The following is a 15,050-nucleotide window of genomic DNA, read 5'->3' on the forward strand; positions in this document are numbered from 1 at the left end:
AAACCCTAGACAGGCCAAAAACACATATATCACCCTCGTCACACCCTGACCTAACCAAAAATAATAAAGAAAACAAAGATAACGAAGGTCAGGGCGTGACAACTGGTCCCCACAGAGGTTGCTGCTGAAGAGAGAGTTTAATTTCGTGCACGCGCATATGAACGCATGTTTACACGCGTCGCAGTTATCTTTTCCGAGCTGCAGTTTTTAAACACCGTTGCCCATTGGCGTTTATCAAACATAATAAATAGTTGTATTTCACTCTCACTTTTGTCAGACAAAAAGTCACAGAACACAGCCCTGGAAGTGGCTGGCAAGCAAGCAAGACACAGACAGACCAAGAGATGCACTGCCCAGCTGGGTTAGCAAGACAGACAGACTAGAGAGAGATGCACTGCAAGCTAGCAAATCAACTTAATGTTACTGTTATTTGCTGACATCAAACATGGAGAGGAGAGAACACAAGTTTACCTGATTGCTGTTCCTACAATTCACTCGTTTTTTTTTTCTCTTTTCGTGACCAGAAGGATAGTTCCGTTTCATGCTCTCATCTAAGTTATAAACATTGACACCTGATTTGACACGAGGGGGATACAGGGCCCTTGCATAATTTGAGGGGCCCTACGCAGCTTTGCGTAGTGATTGTATAGGGCCGCCCGGCTCTGCATATTGGATGGAAACCTGACTACATTTACAAAATATTTTGTTGCAATATTTTGTTTTGCTATCAAAACATTGGGGTTTATGTTTTTTAGCTTTCAATATCATTATTTTTGTTTGCAATATCAAGAATTTTGTTCTCGACTTCAGAAGTTTTTCTTGATATTAATGGAACAAAAGTAACTCACTCCCAATAGAATTGCACCATTTTGTCACAGCTTCTGTTTTATTTGATTGTTGTTTCCATAGGTTACCTTTGGAGGGCACTCTTACCTTGTTTTCTAGTTTCCAGGTTACCCTGATTATTACTTATTAGATTCACCTGTGTTTAATGAACTTCTCTGTTCACCTGGTTGCCATGTTATTTAGGTTCCTCAGTTGGCCTGTATCTGTGCTTAGGCCTCATGTTTTATTAGTGTGCTCTTGTGCGGTTGCCTTGTTTCTGTCAAGACTCTGAAGTAAAAGATCTGGATTTATCCTTACCTCTGCTTGCTGTGTTTCTCTGCACCTGGGTTAAAGTTCGTACAAACATTATTGTTACACCATAAAATAACACTATTACCATATAATAACACTATTACTCTATTAAAGGTGTTGGAAGCGGCAATCCTTCATTGAAACATTAAAAGTGTACTCCGTGCCACAGTTAGTTGCTATGTACTGACTATCCATGATATCAAAATGATAGTTTTAACCATATTTTTAGGCTGTTTGCATTTCATTTGTTTAAAGACAGAGTTAAACAAGCTTATATTTTGGGTTCTGATGGGGTACGACAGTTGAACTAAGCTCACATACAGTGCCTTCAGAAAGTATTCACACAACTTGACTTTTCCCACATTTTGTTATGTTGCAGCCTGAATTTAAAATGGGATAAATGTAAAGCCAATGGTGACTTTAAAACAGTACCAGAGTTGAATGGTTGTGATAGACAAAAACTGAGGATGGACCAACAACATTGTAGTTACTCCATAATACTAACCTAAATGACAGAGTGAAAAGAAGGAAGCCACACAAGGACTTTCAGGGACTTGTCACGAAGCCACTCCTGTGTTGTTTTGGGTGTGTGCTTAGAGTGTTTTTCTCCATCAATCTACACATAATACCCCATAATGACAAAGCAAAAAGGTTTTTCTTTTTTTTTGCTAATTTTTAAAATATATATATATTTTTTACAGAAATACCTTATTTACATAAGTATGCTATGAGACTCAAAATTGAGCTCAGGTGCATTCTGTTTCCATTGATTATCCTTGAGATGTTTCTACAACTTGATTGGAGTCAACCTTTTGGAAATTTTATTGATTGGACATGATTTGGAAAAGCACATAACAGAGCAAAACCAAGCCGTGAGGTCGAAGGAATTATCCCTAGAGCTCCGAGAAAGGATTGTGTCGAAGCACAGATCTGGGAAATGGTACTGATCTGGTGACCAGCATTGATGGTCACCAAAGAACGCAGTGGCCTCCATCATTCAGTGGCCTCCAATCAGAGGAGAAGGTCCTTGGTCAGGCAGGTGACCAAAAACCCGATGGTCACTCTGACAGAGCTCTAGAGTTCCTCTGTGGAAATGGGAGAACCTTCCAGAAGGACATCCATATCTGCAGCACTCCAGCAATCAGGCCTCAGTAAAAGGCACATGACAGCCCGCTTGGAGTTTGCCATAAGGCACCTAAAACACTCTCAGACTGTGAGAAAAGAGATTATTTGGTCTAATGAAACCAAGATGGAGTTCTTTGGCCTGAATGCCAACTGTCACGTCTGGAGGAAACCTGGCACTATCCCTACGGTGAAGCATGGCGGTGGCAGCATCATGTGGGGATATTTTTCAGCAGCAGGGACTGGGAGACTAGTCAGAATGGAGGGAGAGATGAACAGAGCAAAGTACATAGAGATTCTTCATGAAAATCTGTTCCAGAGCGCTCAGGACCTCAGACAGGGGGTGAATGTTCACCTTTCAACAGGACAAAGACCCTAAAACACACAGCCAAGGCTTCAGGACAAGTCTCTGAATGTCCTTAATTGGCCTAGCCAGAGCCCGGATTTGAACCCAATCAAACATCTCTGGAGACCTAAAAATAGCTGTGCAGCGACTAGCCCCATCCAACCTGACAAAGCTTGAGTGTCACACCTGCTCCCGCTCTCCCTCCCTGGCACTCAAAGGCGCCAGTCTCCCCAGCATTATGCACTCCTGCCACCATCATTACGCACACCTGCTCCCCTCGTCAGCAATTCCTTGCACTCACCTGGACTCAATCACTTGTGTTTATTTCCATCCCCTACATTTGTCTGTTCCCTAGCTTTGTTCCCCGATTCAAGATCAATGTTCGTTTGTCATTTTGTTACCTGGTTCTGACGCTGTTCCTGTCCTGTTCGATGTCTGTTCCACATTAAATGTTCAAATCCCCGTACCTGCTTTTCTTCTCCAGCGTCAGTACTTACATTGAGAGGACCTGCAGAGAAGAATGTGAGAAAACTCCTCAGATACAGGTGTGCTAAGCTTGTAGCGTCATACCCAAGAAGACTCAAGGCTGTAATCGCTGCCAAAGGTGCTTCAACAAAGTACTGAGTAAAGGGTCTGAATATTTATGTAAATATAATATTTTGTAAACATTTCTAAAAAACAGTGTTTGCTTTGTCATTATTGGGTATTGTGTGTAGATTGAGATTATTAAAAAAAAATCCATTTTAGATTTTTAACAAAACGTGGGAAAAGTGAAGGGGTCTGAATACTTTCCAAATGCACTGTATGCTTTCTTACGTGTGAACCTGAACATTAGAAATTAGATTTTCAATTGATTGAATTTTTACATGTGAGATTTTCATATGTGAATGTTTTTCACATGTGAAACTGCATATCTGATTTTCCCATGTGAAACCGCAAATCTCACATGTGAAACTGCAATTCACACGTGAGGTGAAAACATGTCATTCTCCTCACATGTGAAAAGGTGGTGTTAACATTTGAACTCAACATTTAATATGTGAAAATATGGTTTCATGTGTGACATTTAACCCTTTCACACGTGTGTGATCATTCTACAGTGGACCCTGAAGCATACGATCACACCCATGTGATTAGAATGCTTATTTAGGGCAGCCAGTTTCGCAACAATCCACATTTGAGCTGGCTACACTTTTTTCAGAAACTATTTACGCAAACACAGTCCTTGCAAAGTTATGTCCAGAATGTGAGCAGTTTATTTCTGGATGCAATGTTCAGATATTCACAGAAGTATCTATAGCATAACACAATCATCCAAACCGGGAAAATGTAGGCTACATTTGTCCTAGCGCTAACTGAGGAAAGACACAAGCGGTCATATTTATATAACTCTCGGCTGACAAACTACAATATGAATTAGCTAATAGCAGTTCCTATTTATAATTAATCACATCACTGGTGAGCTCACCATTGATCAAAATAATTGAGGAAAACACTTTCTAGAAATCGAAAGTAATCCGACAATTAGTTTCAGTGCGCCGCCATGCTTTTTTCCCTCACAGAACCCAAAGATAATAAGAGAAGACCAGATGAGTTTGGTCTGTTTATAGTATGCATTTTGAAGGGGTGTGTTGTCTACCATCGTTCACATCCCACCATTCACTTCCTGAAGTTCTCAAAAAATGAGTGAACCCTTACTCACCTCATTTTGTTATAGCATCTTTGGTCCGACAGGCGATTACTTGAAACCAAGAATGCATTGTATGTCAACAAACATGGCTCCACACACATAGCTGGAATTAGCTTAGCTCATCATAATCAGTACAACCTTCAAAAGTGTTTTACACACATAATATGTGCCCATTACAATCTATGCAAGAATCGGTATGCATGATTTATCACCGGTACTTGAAAAACGTGAAAAAAACTGTAAATATATAAATTACCACACAAAACATTTTCTGATAGTGATTTATTGATACAAATGGCGTGTGCAGGCAGTTAATCAAGTAACCTCTTACTCCCACTCTGAGCCATTCAGTGTTGTTGTTTATGTATATAGCTAGTGAGCTAAGCTGTAGCATTAGCAATGTCTTTCAAAAGGAGACAACTCACAAATGCGGAAATTCTGGAGATTTAAAAAAATTCTGACAATGAGTCTGAAAGTCAGGAATTAGATTCTGACAGTGACAGTGAGGAGCTGCCCCCCAGCCATTGAGAACCCTGAATCTGAGGACCCCTTGTCCACTGACAAAGTCCCTGTTCCCTTTGAAGATGCTGGTGGTGATGGAGGCAGACCGACAGTGGATGAAGTACAGGAGTTCTGTGGTAGCTGGAAGGCTGCCAGCCATTTCACCCCTTTTGGCCCTGCTGTTTGCGTTGATGAGTCCCAATCTGGAGTGCAAAACCCCTTGCCATTTCCATCTGAGGCAGAGTGCTTCAGGTTGTTTCTGACAGAGGAGCTGGTGGGAGACATAGCAGAGACCAATCGCTATGCCTTGGAGCTACAGGAGAAGAGAGAGCCAGGAGTGGCTGGGACAACCACAATTAGTGAAATGTATACCTTCCTGGTGACAGTCCTTCTCATGGGGATAGTAAAGAAGAACTCCCTAAGATAATACTGGAGCACAGATCCTATGTTTGCAACTACCTTCTTTGCCACCCTCTTTTCCCAAGACTGCTTCCGAGTTCTGCTGCAAGAGCCACATCAATTTACAGATGCAACCGCTGTGTCAGATTTCAAAAAAACGTTACGGAAAAAACAAACCATGCAATAATATGAGTACAGCGTTCAGACAAAGCAGCCAAAAAGATATCCACCATATTTTGTCGTCAACATTAGTCAGAAATAGCATTATAAATATTCACCTACCTTTTATGACCTTCATCAGAATGCACTCCCAGGAATTGCAGTTCCACAATAAATGTTTGATTTTTTTCGATAAAGTTCATAATTTATGTCCAAATAGCTTCTCCTTTTCGGTAAACAAATCCAAACGCGCGTGCAGGTCCAGCCGAACGTCTGACGAAAAGTTCAGAAAGTGATATTACAGGTCGTAGAAACATGTCAAACTAAGTATAGAATCAATCTTTAGTATGTTATCATCATAAATCTTCGATAATGTTCCAACCGGAGAATTCCTATGTCTGTAGAAAAGCAATGGAACGAGAGCTAACTCTCTCGTGACCATGCGTCACGAGCCTGTGGCACTCTGCCAGACACCTGGCTCAATCCCCTCTCATTCAGCTCCCCTTCATAGTAGAAGCCTCAAACAACATTCTAAAGACTGTTGACCTCTAGTGGAAGCCTTAGGAAGTGCAATATGACCCCATTTACACTGTATATTGGAATGGCAAAGAGTTGAAAACTACAAACCTCAGATTTCCCACTTCCTGGTTGGATTTTTCTCAGGTTTTTGTCTGCCGTATGAGTTCTGTTATACTCACAGACATCATTCAAACAGTTTTAAAACCTTCGGAGTGTTTTCTATCCAATACTACTAACAATATGCATATATTAGCATCTGGGACAGAGTAGCAGGCAGTTTACTCTGGGCACCTTATTCATCCAAGCTACTCAATACTGCCCCCCTGTCACCAAGAAGTTAACAAAATATTGTTTTGGCAAGTCCGTTAGGGCATCTACTTTGTGCATGACACAAGTAATTTTTCCAACAATTGTTTACAGACAGATTATTTCCCTTATAATTCACTGTATCACAATTCCAGTGGGTCAGAAGTTTACATACACTAACTTGACTGTGCCTCTAAACAACTTGGAAAATGACCGAAAATGATGGCACGGCTTTAGAAGCTTTTGATAGGCTAATTTACATAATTTGATTCAATTGGAGGTGTGTACCTGTGGATGTATTTCAAGGCCTACCTTCAAACTCAGTGCCTCTTTGCTTGACATCATGGGAAAATCAAAAGAAATCAGCCAAGACCTCAGATAAAAAATTGTAGACCTCCACAATTCTGGTTCATCCTTGTGAGCAATTAATATCCAAAACGCCTGAAGGTACCACGTTCATTTGTACATACAATAGTATGCAAGTAAAAACACCATGGGACCACGCAGCCGTCATACCCCTCAGGAAAGAGATGCGTTCTGTCTCCTTGAGATGAACATACTTTGGTGCGGAAAGTGCAAATCAATCCCAGAACAACAGCAAAAGACCTTGTGAAGATGCTGGAGGAAACAGGTACAAAAGTATCTGTATCCACAGTAAGGCGAGTCCTATATCGACATAACCTGAAAGGCCGCTCAGCAAGGAAGAAGCCACTTCTCCAAAACCGCCATAAATAAGCCAGACCACGCTTTGCAACTGCACATGGGGACAAAGATCATACTTTTTGGAGAAATGTCCTCTGGTCTGATGAAACAAAAATAGAACTGTTTGGCCATAATGACCATCGTTATGTTTGGAGGAAAAAGGGGGTGGCTTGCAAGCCACCCGTGAAGCACGGGGGTGGTAGCATCATGTTGTGGGGGTGCTTTGCTGCAGGAGGGACTGGTGCACTTCACAAAATAGATGGCATCATGAGGGAGGAAATATTATGTGGATATATTGAAGCAACATCTCAAGACATCAATCAGAAAGTTAAAGCTTGGTCGCAATTGGGTCTTCCAAATGGACAAAGACTCCAAGCATACTTCCAAAGTTGTGGCAAAATGTCTTATTAAGGACAACAAAATCAAGGTATTGGAGTGGCCATCACAAAACCCTGACCTCAATCCTATAGAAAATGTGTGTGCAGAACTGAAAAAGCGTGTGCGAGCAAGGAGGCCTGACTCAGTTACACCAGTTCTGTCAGGAGGAATGGGCCTAAATTTACCCAACTTATTGTGGGATGCTGGTGGAAGGCTACCCAAATCGTTTGACCCAAGTTAAACAATTTAAAGGCAACACTACCAAATATGAATTGAGTGTATGTGAACTTCTGACCCACTGGGAACGTGATGAAAGAAATAAAAGCTGAAATAAATAATTCTCTACTATTATTCTGACATTTCACATTCTTCAAATAAAGTGGTAACCCTAACTGACCTAAGACGGGGAATTTTTACTCGGATTAAATGTCAGGAATTGTGAAAAGCTGAGTTTAAATGTATTTGGCTAAGGTGTATGTAAAGTGCCGACTTCAACTGTAGCTAGATAGCTTGTAGTCTAGCAATTAGCATGTGTCATGTGAGTTTAAAGTTTTTAGGAAGCAATTTTTCACCATAAAAATTCACCTATATAAGAAAGGATTGCATACCTTTATCCTTGCATATGCAGACAAATGTATGCCTACTATTCCTAAAAACCCTTAGTGGCATTGGTTTATAGGCTATATCAGATACATTTCCTTTGCAGGGGAAAAATGTCGCATTTGATAAATATTTCATGCAATTCTACTACACTTTATATGACTGGAGAACATAGCAGAATCTTTTTCAATATGATGATAGCCTGGGCCTACTCTACTGACACTGACAACAGATCAATAAAAACAATCTTGTCTTTAATGCAACCTTGTAATCTAGGTCTATGAAAAAGGAGTCCTGGGGGGGGGGGTTTAGCTAACCATAACTAATTTCCTAACCTTAACCTAATTCTCCTAACCTTCTGCCTAAATTCTCCTAATCTGCTACGAAATGTGAAATATGATGTTAATTTGACAAAAGCTGGGTCTCTTCTAGCCTTTTGAAGCGTACCAACACATGGGTGTGATCATTCAACAGTGGTCCCTGCAGCATATGCTCAAACCGGTGTGATTAGAAAGCTTATTTATAACATCCCATTTCGATTGATGCAACAGTCAGCATTTGAGCTGGCAACACTGTTTTTTTCACAGAAAGATTTGGCTCAAACAGTCCTTACAACATTATGTCCTGAATATGACCAGTTTATTTTGGGATGCAGTTTATTTTGGAATGTTCAGACATTCACGGAAGTGCATCAGCGTAACACAATCATCCAAACCAGAAAATTTAGGCTACATGATTTTTTTAATCACCATTATTTAACCAGGTAGGCCAGTTGAGAACAAGTTCTCATTTACAACTGTGACCTGGCCAAGATAAAGCAAAGCAGTGCGACAAAAACAACAACACAGGGTTACACATGGGATAAACAAGCATACAGTCAACACAATACAAAAATCTGTTTACAGTGTGTGCAAATGAAGTAAGGAGGTAAGACAATAAATAGGCCGTAGTGGCGAAGTAATTACAAATGAGCAATTAACACTGGAGTGATATATGTGCAGATGAGGATGTGCAAGTAGAAATACTGGTGTGCAAAAGAGCAGAAAAACAAATATGGGATGAGGTGGTTAGTTGGTTGGATGGGCTATTTACAGATGGGCTGTGTACAGCTGCAGCGATCGGTAAGCTGCTCTGACAGCTGACGCTTAAAGATAGTGAGGGAGATAAAGTCTCCAACTTCAGTGATTTTTGCAATTCATTCCAGTCATTGGCAGCAGAGAACTGGAGCGCGTGCTACGGGTGGGTGTTGCTATGGTGACCAGTGAGCTGAGATAAGGCGGAGCTTTACCTAGCAAAGATTTATAGATGAACTAGAGCCAGTGGGTTTGGCGATGGATTTGTAGCGAGGGCCAGCCAACGAGAGCATACAGGTCGCAGTGGTATATGGGACTTTGGTGACAAAACGGATGGCACTGTGATAGACTGCATACAATTAGCTGAGTAGAGTGTTGGAGGCTAATTTGTAAATTACGTCGCCTAGGTATTTATAGTTGTCAACATATTCTAAGTCAGAACCATCCAGAGTAGTGATGCTAGTCCAGCGGGCAGGTGGGGGCAGCGATTGGTTGAAAAGCATGCATTTTGTTTTACTAGCATTTAAAGAAGTTGGAGGCCACGGAAGGAGTGCTGTATGGCATTGAAGCTTGTTTGGAGGATTGTTAACACAGTGTAATAATTTTAGGAAGAGAGGGTCCAGATTGTCTTGCCCAGCTGGTCTGTAGGGATCCACATATTGCGGCTATATCAGAACATCAGCTGTCTAGATTTTGGTGAAGGGGAAGCAGGGGGGGGGGCAGTTGCTGTGGGAGGTGAAGAGCTGTTGGCCGGGGTTAGGGTAGCCAGGTGGAAAGCATGGACAGCCGTAGAGAAATGCTTGTTGAAATTCTCGATTATCGTGGATTTATCAGTGGTGTCAGTGTTTCCTAGTGCAGTGGGCAGCTGGGAGGAGGTACTCTTATTCTCCATGGACTTTACAGTGTCCCAAAACTTTTGGGAATTAGTGCTGCAGGATGCAAATTTCTGTTTAAAAAAGCTAGCCTTTGCTTTCCTAACTGACTCTGTGTACTGGTTCCTGACTTCCCTGAAAAGTTGCATATCGCGTGGACTATTCAATGCTAGCGCAGTATGCCACAGGGTGTTTTTGTGCTGGTCAAGGGCAGTCAAGTTTGGAGTGAACCAAGAGCTATATCTGTTCTTAGATCTACATTTTTTTGAATGGGGCATGTTTATTTAAGATGGTGAGGAAAGCACTTTTGAAGAACAACCAGGCATTCTCTACTGACGGGATGAGGTCAATATCCTTCCAGGATACCCGGGCCAGGTCAGTTACAAAGGCCTGCTTGCAGAAGTGTTTTAGGGAGCATTTGACAGTGATGAGGGTGGTCATTTGACCGCGGACCCATAACGGACGCATGCAATGAGGCAGTGATCATGGAGATCCTGGTTGAAAACAGCAGAGGTGTATTTAGAGGGCAAGTTGGTCAGGATGAGATCTATGAGAGTGCCTATGTTTATGGATTTGGGGTTGTACCTGGTAGGTTCCTTGATAATTTGTGTGAGATTGAGGGCATCTAGCTTAGATTGTAGGACGGCCGGGGTGTTAAGCATATCCCAGTTTAGGTCACCTAACAGTATGAACTCTGACGATAGATGGGGGACAATCTATTTACATATGGTGTCCAGGGCATAACTGGGAGCTGAGGGGGGTCTATAACAAGCGGCAACAGTGAGGGACTTATTTCTGGAGAGATGGATGTTTACAAGTAGAAGCTCAAACTGTTTTTTATTTATCTGTTATTTTACCAAGTAAGTTGACTGAGAACACGTTCTCATTTGCAGCAACGACCTGGGGAATAGTTACAGGGGAGAGGAGGGGGATGAATGAGCCAATTGTAAACTGGGGGTTATTAGGTGACCGTGATGGTTTGAGGGCCAGATTGGGAATTTAGCCAGGACACCAGGGTTACTCTTACAATAAGTGCCATGGGATCTTTAATGACCTCAGAGAGTCAGGACACCCGTTTAACGTCCCATCCGAAAGACTGCACCCTACACAGGGCAGTGTCCCCAATCACTGCCCTGGGGCATTGGGATATTTTTTTAGACCAGATGAAAGAGTGCCTCCTACTGGCCCTCCAACACCCCTTCCAGCAGCATCTGGTCTCCCATCCAGGAACTGACCAGGACCAACCCTGCATAGCTTCAGAAGCAAGCCAGCAGTGGTATGCAGGGTGGTATGCTGCTGTTTGGGCATAGACCTGGATAGTACGACAGAACTCTACAGGCTATCTCTACAGTAGATACCCCCTTTAGCAGTTCTATTTTGATGGAAAATGTTGTAATTGGGGATGGAAATTCCAGAATTTTTGGTGGCCTTCCTAAGCCAGGATTCAGACATGGCTAGGACATCAGAGTTGGCGGAGTGTGCTAAAGCAGGGAATAAAGCAAACTTAGGGAGGAGGATTCTGATGTTAACATGCATGAACCAAAGGCTTTTACGGTTACATAAATCAACAGATGAGAGCGCCTGGGCCTGGGTTAACCTCTATATCACCAGAGGAACAGAGGAGGAGTAGGATGAGGGTACGGCTAAAGGCTATAAGAACTGGTCATCTAGTGTGTTGGGAACAGAGAATACAAAGAGCAGATTTCTGGGCGTGGTAGGATAGATTCAGGGCATAATGTACAGTCGTGGCCAAAAGTTTTGAGAATGACACAAATATTAATTTTCACTAAGTCTGCTGCCTCAGTTTGTGTGATGGAAATTTGCATACACTCCAGAATGTTATGAAGAGTGATCAGATAAATTGCAATTAATTGCTAAGTCCCTATTTGCCATGCAAATGAAATGAATCCACAAAAAACATTTCCACTGCATTTCAGCCCTGCCACAAAGGGATCAGCTGACATCCTGTCAGTGATTCTCTCTTTAACACAGGTGTGAGTGTTGACAAGGCTGGAGATCCCTCTGTCATGCTGATTGAGTTCAAACTCAACAGACTGGAAGCTTAAAAAGGAGGGTGGTGATTGTTCTTCCTCTGTCAACCATGGTCTAATAGGAAACACGTGCCCGTCATCATTGCTTTGCTCAAAAAGGGCTTCACAGGCAAGAATATTGCTGCCAGTAAGATTGCACCTAAATCAACGATTTATCGGATCATCAAAAACTTCAAGTAGAGCGGATCAATTGTTGTGAAAAAGGATTCAGGGTGTCCAAGAAGGTCCAGCAAGCGCCAGGACCATCTCCTAAAGTTGATTCAGCTGCGGGATCGGGGAACCATCAGTACAGAGCTTGCTCAGGAATGGCAGCAGGCATGTGTGAGTGCATCTGCACACACAGTGAGGCGAAGACTTTTGGAGGATGGCCTGGTGTTAAGAATGGCAGCAAAGAAGCCACTTCTCTCCAGGAAAAACATCAGGCACAGACTAATATTCTGCAAAAGGTACAGGGATTGGACTGCTGATGACTGGGGTAAAGTCATTTTCTCTGATGAATCCCCTTTCCGATTGTTTGGGGCATCCGGAAAAAAGCTTGTCCGGAGAAGACCAGGTGAGCGCTACCGTCAGTCCTGTGTTATGCCAACAGTAAAGCATCCTGAGACCATTCATGTGTGGGGTTGCTTCTCAGCCAAGGGAGTGGGCTCACTCACAATTTTGCCCAAGAACACAGCCATGAATAAAGAATGGTACCAACACATCCTCCGAGAGCAACTTCTCCCAACCATCCATGAACAGTTTGGTGACGGACAATGCCTTTTCCAGCATGATGGAGCACTTTTGCCATAAGTGGCTCGGGGAACAAAACATCAATATTCTGGGTCCATGGCAAGGAAAATCCCCAGACCTTAATCCCATTGAGAACTTGTGGTCAATCCTCAAGAGGCAGGTGGACAAACAAAAACCCACAAATTCTGACAAACTCCAAGCATTGATTGTGCAAGAATGGGCTGCCATCAGTCAGGATGTGGCCCAGCAGTTAATTGACAGCATGCCAGGGCGGATTGCAGAGGTCTTGAAAAAGAAGGGTCAACACTGCAAATATTGGCTCTTTGCATCAACTTCATGTAATTGTCAATTAAAGCCTTTGACACTTATGAAATACCTGTAACAAGGGTATTCCATAGTAACATCTGACAAAAATATCTAAAGACACTGAAACAGCAAACTTTGTGGAAATTATTATTTGTGTCATTCTCAAAACTTTTGGCCACGACTGTACAGACAAGGGTATGGTAGGGTGCGAGTACAGTGGAGAAAACCTAGGCATTGAGTCACAATGAGAGAGGTTGCATCTCTGGAGGCAAAATGAAGTACAGTGTTAATGAACAGTTCAGCAGGCATCAGCTGTGTAGCCGAATGATCATAGGGTCCAATGAGCAGCAGTAGATGAAACAGGGAGCCATTCGGTAGTCGTTACTATGCTAGGTGAGCAGGAGACACGGTGTTCAGGGCGCTAGTGGGCCGGGGCTATCAGATGGGTCTTCACCGACATCCATGATGCACGCAGAGGCCGGTTGAGAGCTCATTGGCCGAATTACTAGAGAAGACCAGTCGTTATAAATCGGCGGGGCTCCTTGTCGACAAAGGGTCCAGGCCAATTGGCAAGAGAGGTATTGTAGTTGGTGTACTTCATTTGCTAGCCGGGAGATGGGCCTAGCTTGATGCTAGCTCGAGGCTAACTGGTGCTTGGTTCTGGACACGGGCATTAGCCACAATAGCCACTTGGTAGCCGTAAATGGTCACCGTGTCTAAACACATATGGGACACAATTTGAGGGATTTTAAATAATATTATTAGTAACCAATCAGATCAGTAACCAATCAGATCAATAGGTAGATCAAAACTCAACAAGTTGACGATAGTGCTGAAGGAGAAAGAGAAAGAGCTTGAGGCTCAATTTGTCTGTGAGAAAAGCCTGAAAGAAGAGTCCAAGATGGTTCTTCAAGACAGGAATGCGAAGGTTAAAGAATTTAGAATCACGAAATTACAAGGTTAATTTTAATTATACATATTTTGCAGCATACATAGGTTTAAATTTTGTGAGTTATTGACTTGTGGATGTTAATATTGTTACAACATTGGAGAGGCGGAAGGCAATGCAGTGTGGAGTTCAATTTGGCCTCTGATTGTGACAATCAAATAAAATTAATTGGAGAGCTAATGACTGAACAAAAAACACAGACAAATTAGAAACAGATTCCCTTCCCCTCTTTATTGCAGGATTGTGATCTGTGATTAATCAACATGAACAATCAACAGTTCATATTGAATAATAGTTAACTTAAGTTGCTTTCATATCATTGCTTTCATATCATCATATCAAGTGTACAAGTATCTAACTCGTATGTAAAGGTGGGGCGGCAGACTTCTGTTCCAGCCCAGCAATAGAACACTTGAAAATTAACTAATTAGGTTTGCTATATTGAATCAGGTGTGTTAGTGCTGGGCTGGAACAGAAGCCTGCACACCCAGCAGGGCTGGCCTGTTCCAGTTGTAATAAGTTTATACATTGTGTGACTTTTAAACTGTATTTTTGCTAACATATAAGCCATGGTATACAAGGATGTTCCCTTATTCTCTTGGGGCATTCATTGGGACCTCTTCTTCTACAGACAGGGTTTGACAGATCTCTGTGTATAACGACATAAAACATAACAAAGAAACAGGCTGTATTATACTCAAATTAGACAGCCCTGAATATTATGTTGCTAGATTTCTCTGTCCTCAGTTTTTCCTCGCCAGGGACTGGAACTAGAGAATAGTTTCATAATGTCCCACACATTTACCTGCCCTATCCAGAGTCTATACTACACTCCTATACTTTAGCTTCTCTGACAGCTGGAAGTGCTAGCTAATCCTTTCACCCTCTTCCATGGCTGTTTGCGACCTAGCTCCAAATGCATTTAGAGTTACAACGATAAATACATCAAGATAGCTAACTAGCTAATATGAAGTTTGTAAACTGGTGAGCTATACAGCAGTGGTTCCCAACCTTTTTTTGCAACACGGACCGGTCTCATATAAACAATTAGGCCTATATGTTTAGTATAGCTGCTTTTCATAACATTTTAGTTTAAGTAGGTCTAACGTGATGATATTATAAAAACAGTGCATATTTTTCTCTAGAGACCATATAATAAAAACATTGCAACTCACCATGTCGCTGAATCAATGGGAGCTCTGAGTCCCATC

At 42.1% G+C, this 15,050-nt stretch overlaps 1 protein-coding gene across 5 annotated transcripts in view; it reads left to right on the forward strand.

Moving 5' to 3' along the window:
* si:dkey-220o5.5 (actin filament-associated protein 1-like 2) overlaps positions 1-15,050 on the forward strand; it is a 106,016-nt gene that overhangs the window by 13,117 nt on the left and 77,849 nt on the right. The window lies entirely within an intron of this gene.

This window comes from Oncorhynchus tshawytscha, unplaced genomic scaffold, assembly GCF_018296145.1.
Source record: "Oncorhynchus tshawytscha isolate Ot180627B unplaced genomic scaffold, Otsh_v2.0 Un_contig_766_pilon_pilon, whole genome shotgun sequence".
Lineage (NCBI taxonomy): Eukaryota > Metazoa > Chordata > Actinopteri > Salmoniformes > Salmonidae > Oncorhynchus > Oncorhynchus tshawytscha.